The following is a 9052-nucleotide window of genomic DNA, read 5'->3' as shown; positions in this document are numbered from 1 at the left end:
CAAAAAAACATCTAAAGCAGCCTAGGATCAGATGTGATGGATCTGTCATTGAGAGGGAAGGTAGAGGCAGGAGAATGGGGGGGTTGTTGAGGGATGGTCTGATGGATTGGGAAGTCAAGAGTATGCAGGGGGTGTGTTCTGGAGCAGCTGCAGCTAAACTCATGCCTGATGAAAATGCATTAAGCCTACAGCATGCTTTGGGAACAGAGTTCAACAAAGTTAGATTGGAAAAAGATTCAGAAAAAAGCCATCAAGAATTCCTAAGACAGCAAGGTCAAGAGGCAAAGATAAGGTCAAAAATCAAGAAGTCATCTCATTTTCAAAATGATTGTCTTTTTGGATTCAAATCTGTGCTTACTAAACTAAAGAATTTCAAAAGTTAAAACTTTCAGAACTTTTGGTGAGTGTAACTTAGACTTTCTTTACTCTCTCCCCCACAAACAGTTATATAAGAAGTAACTTTAAATGCATATACTTTAGAGCAGATTTGGATATTAATATATAGGGGAAGCATTTTGGTTAGCAGGAAACTGATTTTCTCTTTATTGGAGTATTATATACATAAAACATCCCAATTCCCCTTTTTAAAGACAGCTGAAGAAAAATGGACTACTTTGTGAAATGAGTCAAGATAATCAGAGCCTGAAAGGTAGAAGGAGAAAAGTAGAGATGGTGTGTGGGTCCCAGAAAACCATCACACAGGGCTTCTTAGGTTCCCAATTTCAGTTCACATGGGACCTGTGCAGCAGGGGGCCAGATTTGCCAAGCAGCAAAAGGAAGGAAAACAGAAATGAAACATAGCAAAGTTAAAGGTATTTTATAAATGGTTCAACATCCCCCACCCCCAGCACACCCTGCTGTTTTGTCTAAATGGATGCATTGTTGGGGACTCTACCTCCTCTACATTAAGAGTCTTTTGTGAGCAATACTACCACAGAAGGCACAGTACAAAGCTTGACGTCTAATTCAGTCCTCGTCCTCCAATTTTGTGATCTAAATAATGAAATCAAGATTTCTCAAGTCAACATTTGCAACATGATTCATAAATGTTAAATTTTAATATACTTGCAAATTATCATTTTTAATGGTTTGAGAAATCTATAGAACACATCCTAAACCCCCGTGAAATATGTTATCTTGGTAATCTGGAAAACAAAATGTTCTGACAATAGGAAGACCACATATTGCTTGCTCCAAATGTCATCTCGACCCAACTTAAGAAAACTTTCATAAAAGGACAATGTTAAACTGGCAAAAAAAGCAAAGGATTACTAAAGTTCAATTGTATTTAAAGACAATAATTTATTGGCTTCCTAAAGTACTTTTTCATAGAGAAAATTTATAGATGACTGGGGAATTACTGTTAATATTAAATGGGTGCATAGTTGTTTTTTTCAAGTCAACAAAACCCCCAAATTCACTTAACAACAGAAGAGAATGTTAGTTTCTCTGAAAGATGTAAATTTAGTTCATAGAGGAGCCTGCACAGAGGATTGTTAAAGATGCACAAAAAGCTTTCAAAAGATATTGATTAAAATGAATATTATGAATCAGATTGTCACATTATGCTTTATTCTCATTACCATTCACTCTCTTGTTCTTTTATATTAATTTTTGCTGTAACTAGTATTTTATAACCCACAATATCTACAAATTTATGTTCCTCTTTTCCCCCAGAACTTTCATGTTCATAGCGTGGATATCTTCCATTCTGGAGAGAATTATCTATAACAGTGTTTCTCAACCTATCTATATGGAAGGACCAGGTTTTTTGATGTTGTTTAATTTTTGCTTGCAATCTGTTGTATATCAACTCTATTACACAATCAGTGAAAATCTATTGCTGGCAAAAGGAAATTAATAAGAGAAAGACATATGGACATAGTCACATGTTTATTATTAAATTCAATAGTCGTTCTGTCAAATTGTTATACAAATTTTTAAATGCTTAGTCCCAATGTTTATACTTACCTCCATATAGACTAGTAACAGTTCTCAGATTGGTACTGGTCCACAGTTCACAATTTGAGAAGCATTCACTTGGGGGCTTCAGATTATCCTAAGCTATCATTATTCCCTATAGTATAGAGAGACACTGAATTATGAGGATGGACCCCATGTAGTAGTTATAGCAATAAACACTCTGTTATTTATGTAGCATATTTTTACTTCCCAAAGTGTTTGCATATTCATACTTCTATTTGTCTTCAGAACAGACTACATGGCAGGTAGAGGAAAGCTCATTATTTACCAGGAAGAAGCCAAAATGTCTTCATCATGAAAATGCATTTATTTAAGTGTACATGTTTTAGTTTACTATTTTCTACTGTTGTACTGTAAAAAATCTGGAAAAAAAGACACAGTGAATTGAGTTACTGACCTTTTCATTTAATTCAAGAAACACTAAGTGTTCCTATGTGTCATGCACTGAGCCTCGCTTCTTTGGAGAATCTGAGAGGTATACAAGATGTTGCTTATATTCTGACAGGATATATGAAGCATACAATCATTAAGTTTAGTGCAAGGCAAATGTGATAGAGATATTATATGGGTACCAAACCAAGTGCTGAGAGTTGAGAAGGAGAGGTTGATTTTCGTTGCAAAGAGTAACATTTGGGTTGGGTGTTGATGTAGAGTAGTTTCCACAATTGCTGAAATGGTTTTTGATGAGGAGGTAGAATAACATGAGCAAAGACACAGAAATATGTAAAAACAAGGGGCCTATAGAAATGAGTCCATCATGGCTGGATTTGTGGTATGAGAGAATGATTTCTTGTCAGTAAAACTGCGAAACTAGCTGTGCTAAATAATGGAAGAACTTAGGAAGCTAAAGAGTCTGGGTGCTTTTTCTATCCCACAGGTGTGACTACATTACTGAGGGTGGTCTCTGCTTTCTCAAGCTATACCTGGACTTAACACTTAATCACAGGCACAGAAGGCAATCTTGGCCTCACAAAGGCTAGCCAAAAGAGAAATTACAGACGATTCCATGAGGAAAAAAAAGAGAATTCTATTACACAATACACACACAAAAAAATGTAACAGAAGTTCTCATTAAACCCTTTGTCCTTTCCAACAACTCACCAAATTTTCTTATTGGCTCTCAAGATGATTCATCTTTCTCTTAACTTTTCCTTCTTCTGGAGAAATTTTCAATCTCATTTCTTATATAATCTTTTATTTGCACATTCCTTGTCCTGTTCAGTAAAGAAGGAACTGTCATCAATATTGTCTTCCTTAGAATCTCCATGGAGAAAGTATAAATAACGTTTAGATCTCTTTCTTTCTCTAATTTGAATGGAGACATACCAAGAAATGTTAGATGATGGCTGGCATTGAAATAGTTATGTATTGTAAAAGTGGGGGTTCAGTGGGAAGCAGAGAAAGTCACTGGAGAGTGGAGAAACAAGGACAATAGAAAACACATGGTGTTTGAGAGACATGAAGAACAACTCCTGACCGACTCCCCACTTTTAATTCCAGCTCTAATTGCACTCTTTCTTTTCTTTCTTTTTTTTTTCCCCAGAGATGGAGTCTTGCTCTGTTGCCCAGGCTGGAGTGCAATGGTGCAATCTTGGCTCACTGCAACCTCCGCCTCCCAGGTTCAAGCAATTCTCCTGCCTCAGCCTCCCAAGTAGCTGGGATTACAGGCAAGTGCCATCACACCCAGCTAATTTTTGTATTTTCAGTAGAGGCGGGTTTCACCAGGTTGGCCAGGCTGGTCTCAAACTCCTGACCTCAGGTGTTCCATCCACCTTGGCCCCGCAAAGTTCTGGGATTACAGGCGTGAGCCACTGCACCCCGCCTGGACGCTTTCTTCTTAACTACTTAACTACCTTAATTACAAAGCACAATGATTATTTATAGACTTAAGTACATTTATTTTCATTTTATTTTGTTGTAATGAGTTTTTGATCAGAAAGTTTCATTGCACTTCTTACCTGGATATTAAAAAAGAGGGAAATAATAACCGTATAAATTACCTTCAAATATGCCCAGATCACAAATAGTATAACAGAGATCGGGTATTAATGTCTCCAGAATAGTCCTGGGTGCTATTTCTCCCTCTACTCTTCATGAAGCAGAATAGGGCATATTAGTTTATTCTTGGAAGTTAAATTTCGTTGTAAAGAAACTGGGTGAAGGAGAAAGAAGTACTCTGGAAAATAATGGCGTTTGTGTGGTAAGTGTATGTACTGCTTTGGAGCTCCCTACACTTTCTCCAGGTTTCTGAAACATAATGATGAAGAAAACCTACTTAATAACATAATAGTTATTTTAATTCAGATATGAATTTAGAATTTAGTAAATCATTTTCTTATTAAATGAAGTGGAAAATGTAAACCTGACAGGCATATGGTAAAATGACCTTTTTTTTTTTTTTTGAGACATCATCTAGCTCTGTCACCCAGACTGGAGTGCAGTGGTGCGATCTCGGCTCACTGCAACCTCCACATCCTGGGTCCAAGCGATTCTCATGCCTCAGCCTCCTGCGTAGCTGGGATCACAGACATGTGCAATCATGCCTGGCTAGTGTGCGTGTGTGTGTGTGTGTGTGTGTGTGTGTGTTTTAGTAGAGATGGGATTTCGCCATGTTGCCCAGGCTGGTCTCGAACTCCTGGGCTCAAGCGATCCTCCCGCCTCTGCCTCCCAAAGTGCCAGGATTACAGGTGCAAGCCACTGTGCCCAGCCTAAATGACACAATTTTGACCCAGCTAGTAGTCATGGGCTCTGCAGGCTGAAGTATGGGACATGCTCCATGTACTTGGAATACAGATTCTTCCTGCCAGCCGTACTCTTACATTGCCTGCATTGTCACCTTTGGCCATGAAGGACACCAGTAAATACAACACCCTCAGGAAAGCGTAAAGAGGGTTCATGGTTGTACAATCAAGAGAAGAGATAAAGTCACAAGTGTAGGACAGAACAGGCAATAGGTTTCAGAACATTGAATTTTACGATTAAAAAGGGCTAGTCGCTAATAAAATTCAGTGATTATGACGTGATTTCCCCAACTATACTTAAAGTAACACCAAGGTTACCCAAATCAAATATTTTAATGAATTCACAAAGACCAGAGGCATTTCTAGATTTCCCAGCTGCAAGAGATCTAAAATATAACTATTATATTCGGCTCAAAAGAACAGTAAAGCAAAACCACTTACTGCTGGTGACATTCCAGGGAACAGTTAAAATTGCTTTATTGCCTTTGCTAATGAAAGTGGACAGCAGTGTAACAATACATAATAAGGTGAGTTTAGTTTTTATGTCCTGAGAACAATCTGCTTTACCCTTCTGGTTTAATTCTTTAAACTGTTTCTGTTTTAAGTAATTACAAACGATGGCTGGCAAGTGACAGTTATAACCACCGTAGCAAATGGCTTTGTTGTAGCATTGTAGCCTACCCTCAAGTACTATTACCTTGGACTTCTAGGCAATTTAGTGTGAGGATGGCACATGAAACAAATGCCTCCTGACTTACACTGAGCTTATAAAGATCTTCCTCCAGCAAGAACAGCTTGAGCTTGTGGCTAGTGGTACTTCACAAATGGTAGTACATACAACACTGCTGATGCTTGACTTGCTATGAGAAGATAACATACATTTTGTTTTAATAGTTCTATTTTTATTTGGAAATTAATATATAAAAATAAATGTAAAGATCACATGATATCCGTGATTTCATGAATATTATTGCTTATGATGGCCTCTTTTTTAAAGTCCATAACAGGAAAAATATTAAATAATAGTATAAGTGGTAGGTGGCGAAAGGCTGAACGCTTCATGTTGGTGTGTAAATGACCATGGTAGCCGGTCTCTAGTGGGTTTCCACTCCTGGTATTCATGCCTGCATGCAGTTCCCTCCCACACTGGATAGGGCTGCTATGTAACCAATAGGATATTGAAGAAATGGAAGAGTGTGATTCCCAAGGCTAGGGCAAATGTCATGTGAGGCTTCTGTTTTGCTGCTTTGAATTATTTGTTCTGGGAGAAGTCAGCTGCCATGCCATGCAAAGCAGCCCTAGGGGGAGGTCCATGTGGTGAGACACTCAGGCCTGTTGCCTAATCAGACCTCAGCCTGCAAGGAACTGAGTCCTTTTGTCTGCAGCTATGTGAGTGGGCTGACTTCTTGAGTGCAACCACATAGAGCACCTGGAGCCACAACCATTCAGCTAAGTCACTCCCAAAGTTCTGAAACAAACCATGTGACATAATACTTGTTGATTGTTGTTTGAAGCTGCTAAGTTTGGGAGTAATTTGTTATGCAGCAGTGGATAACTAATAATGGGTAAGCAATACCATGACCGGAACTGGGAAACAAGGATAGAGAATCCCATTTACCTTTGCTCATACGTAGCTTCGTTACTTTCTCCTTCCCTTCCCTGAAATGTCTGTTACACAGGGAGGAACTAAGCTCCAACAAAATTATACATGCCTCTTGCTTCTGCTTTTTGCTGAACCTATGCATTGTACCTCCTATCTGGCACGGTGTTCCCCATGACTTATTCCTTTTGACAATAAGAGTGTGTAGGCATTTGATGGAGGCAAAACCTCTGGAGCCAAGGGAAATCTAGTATATTTCAAGAGCAGTCTGGTCCTATAGATGACTCTCGAGTCCTGAATCCCAAATGTTAAATGACTTGCTATTTCTCTTGTTCCCTTTATGTTTTTTTTTTTTTATCAATCTCAAAGCAGGTGTCATCTCTCAGCTCTGCCCTCATGTGCAATTTTATAGTTTCTCTGGGTCTCTAACTGATGCTATAATTAAATTCTGAGTAATTGTTACACACCTTTAACAGCTTTAAAACACATTTAATGTATTTTCTTATTAATTAACTTTCTCCTCATATCAGCAAAAGCAGTTTGCTTTAAAAAGTTCCTTGGTAATGGTAATCTAGTTTCTTGCCGTCACTCAGAAGACTTGAGAATATTCTTTTGATGTTGTTCTCTAAGTTTAGGATGAAACTAGTGGAAAGAAGACAGTGAAAGAGTAAGTGGAATTCAGTTCATTTTCTCTATTTACTCACTTACTCTTACTCACCATTTTATTGTTACTTCTGAATTATTTTCTTGTCATCAGTGGAAGTTTCTTATTATATCCTGAGTATACATGTTGAGAATTAATGTGGCCTTGACTGTGTTTTGCTGTGTCAGCATTTCCATAATTATCTCTGCCATTAGCCATCTCCCAGATGATCACTAAAATTATATATCATGGGATTTAACTACAGACCAGACCATGATGATTTTTAATCTTCTTTAGAATTCCTTCCAAATAATTAAGAAACTAATCATCCTAGCTCCATTTTTCCTTTGTATCTAGTTGGGCCTGTTCTCAAGTGCCTCTTTTTGAACAGAATAGAAGGTTGTTTGTCTTAAAAATTTCAGGCTGCTTTGGCTCCTAGAGAAGAGGAGCGCAGCTTGCATTTCTCCATAGCACCATTCGAAGAGGCAACTTGTGCCAGTCTCAGTAGTAACTTTCAGATGTTCTGACACACTGACACACTGACATATTATCTGCCACATAGTACATTTTGTGGGTATCTAATTTTGTGGGTACTGTAAACCCCACAAGTATCATTCCTTGATTCTTGCTCAGTAATCATATTTATTAGTGCCCACATTGCAAGTGACTCAGATGAAGGCAATTCTTGGTAGATATGTAAATGAAATATACCAGGAAGTCTAACTTCCAGCTCTGGTTCAAAATCTCTAAATATGAATTGAGTGAGTCTTGTCATTCTTTAGATGCCAGTCCCTCCATCTGTAAAGAAGAGGACTTGGGGTATGTGACTTTAGCTCGACAGGCTTAGAGCCCCTGCATTGGTGCTGGCCACTGAGGATGCTCACATATTCCCGTGGGCACATATTCATCTGGCCACCTGTGGCTTTGTATTCCTTCTTGTTGGCTATTTCATTTATTGTCCTCAGTCATGCCTGTTCTTCTTTCTCCCTCTAAAGTTCCAGCAGACAAAAGGAGGCATGATAGGGATTTGCTACCTCTTGATGAGAATTATGCTCTTCTAGCTTCCTCAGAGAATAGACTTGTAAAAGACCTTCCAGGAAAGTAGTTGGCCAGACAACTCTTATTTGCATATTATTTCTTTCTGGAATGTTTTTTCTTAATTATTTGGGTATTCATTGCTTCTAGGTCTTCCCTGCCATAACATGCTCCCCATGAAAAGAGAGTCATCTGTGTGCCTTGCTCCCTGTTTCAGCCCGAGCACCTAGACTTTATCAGATGAAAATAATATTTGTTGTTGTTTATATCAGGTTATATGTTCAATGTACTAAATTGAACCAAAATCTCAAGAAAATCTAGCTTTTAAGGAAAGTATGCCCCAGAGACATCAGAACTATTTAGAAATAGCAGCAGTTCAGAAAACACTTAATGTAGTCGCATTAAATTGTCCCCGGTGTGATATGAGGCAGAAAATCAGAAAGAAAGAAACAATTCCTAGACAGGAGGGTCTAATAAACCTCTAAATAGATCACAGCTGTGTGGCATGCGGTGCAACTGGATAAATAAACTTAACAAGCACATTTGAGTTGGAGAATTCTTCTGGCTATAATTGTACTTTACATCACTTTCTGTGGTCAGGCACAAGCTAAAAATTTTAGGGGCTTTATTCTTAATGACCATGCCACCTTAGGTTATGGAAATTCCTCATTAATTTGGGTTCCATAAATATAGGCCTTCATGTCTAAAACTGTTTTGTTTTTAAAACAGAAGCTGTTTTTGAGAAGGATATTAAATGAAAGCGAGGGAATATAAATGAAATTTTAAAAGGTCAGAATTCATGATTTAAGGACTATTTCTACATTGTAATTAGTAATTTAAATAATGGACCCTTTTCCAATATCAGTAATTAATTATGCCTCTGAATTCAACTGGTATTTTGAAACCACATTTCTTATTTATTAACTAAAAAGTCGTTTGAGGCCATTATGCAAAGGAATACAAATTTAAAAGATTAAAAGGACTGATAAAAGCTCAATTATTATACTCCGTTTACATAAGCCTAAAATTTAAAGGTATGACTCACCGAAA

General features: G+C 37.8%; 1 long non-coding RNA gene across 1 annotated transcript in view; it reads right to left on the bottom strand.

The window, feature by feature from the left end:
- Window positions 1-1961: 1961 nt before the first annotated feature.
- LOC119625330 (uncharacterized) overlaps window positions 1962-9052 on the bottom strand; it is a 269524-nt gene continuing 262433 nt past the window's right edge. The window contains exon 4 of the long non-coding RNA XR_012094237.1: window positions 1962-3197. This is a non-coding gene — a long non-coding RNA (uncharacterized lncRNA). The remainder of the gene's footprint in view (window positions 3198-9052) is intronic.

This window comes from Chlorocebus sabaeus, chromosome 10, assembly GCF_047675955.1.
Source record: "Chlorocebus sabaeus isolate Y175 chromosome 10, mChlSab1.0.hap1, whole genome shotgun sequence".
In the NCBI taxonomy this organism is placed as follows: Eukaryota; Metazoa; Chordata; class Mammalia; order Primates; family Cercopithecidae; genus Chlorocebus; species Chlorocebus sabaeus.
Note: the sequence above shows the minus strand (reverse complement) of the source record. Positions and strands in the feature narration are given on the sequence as shown.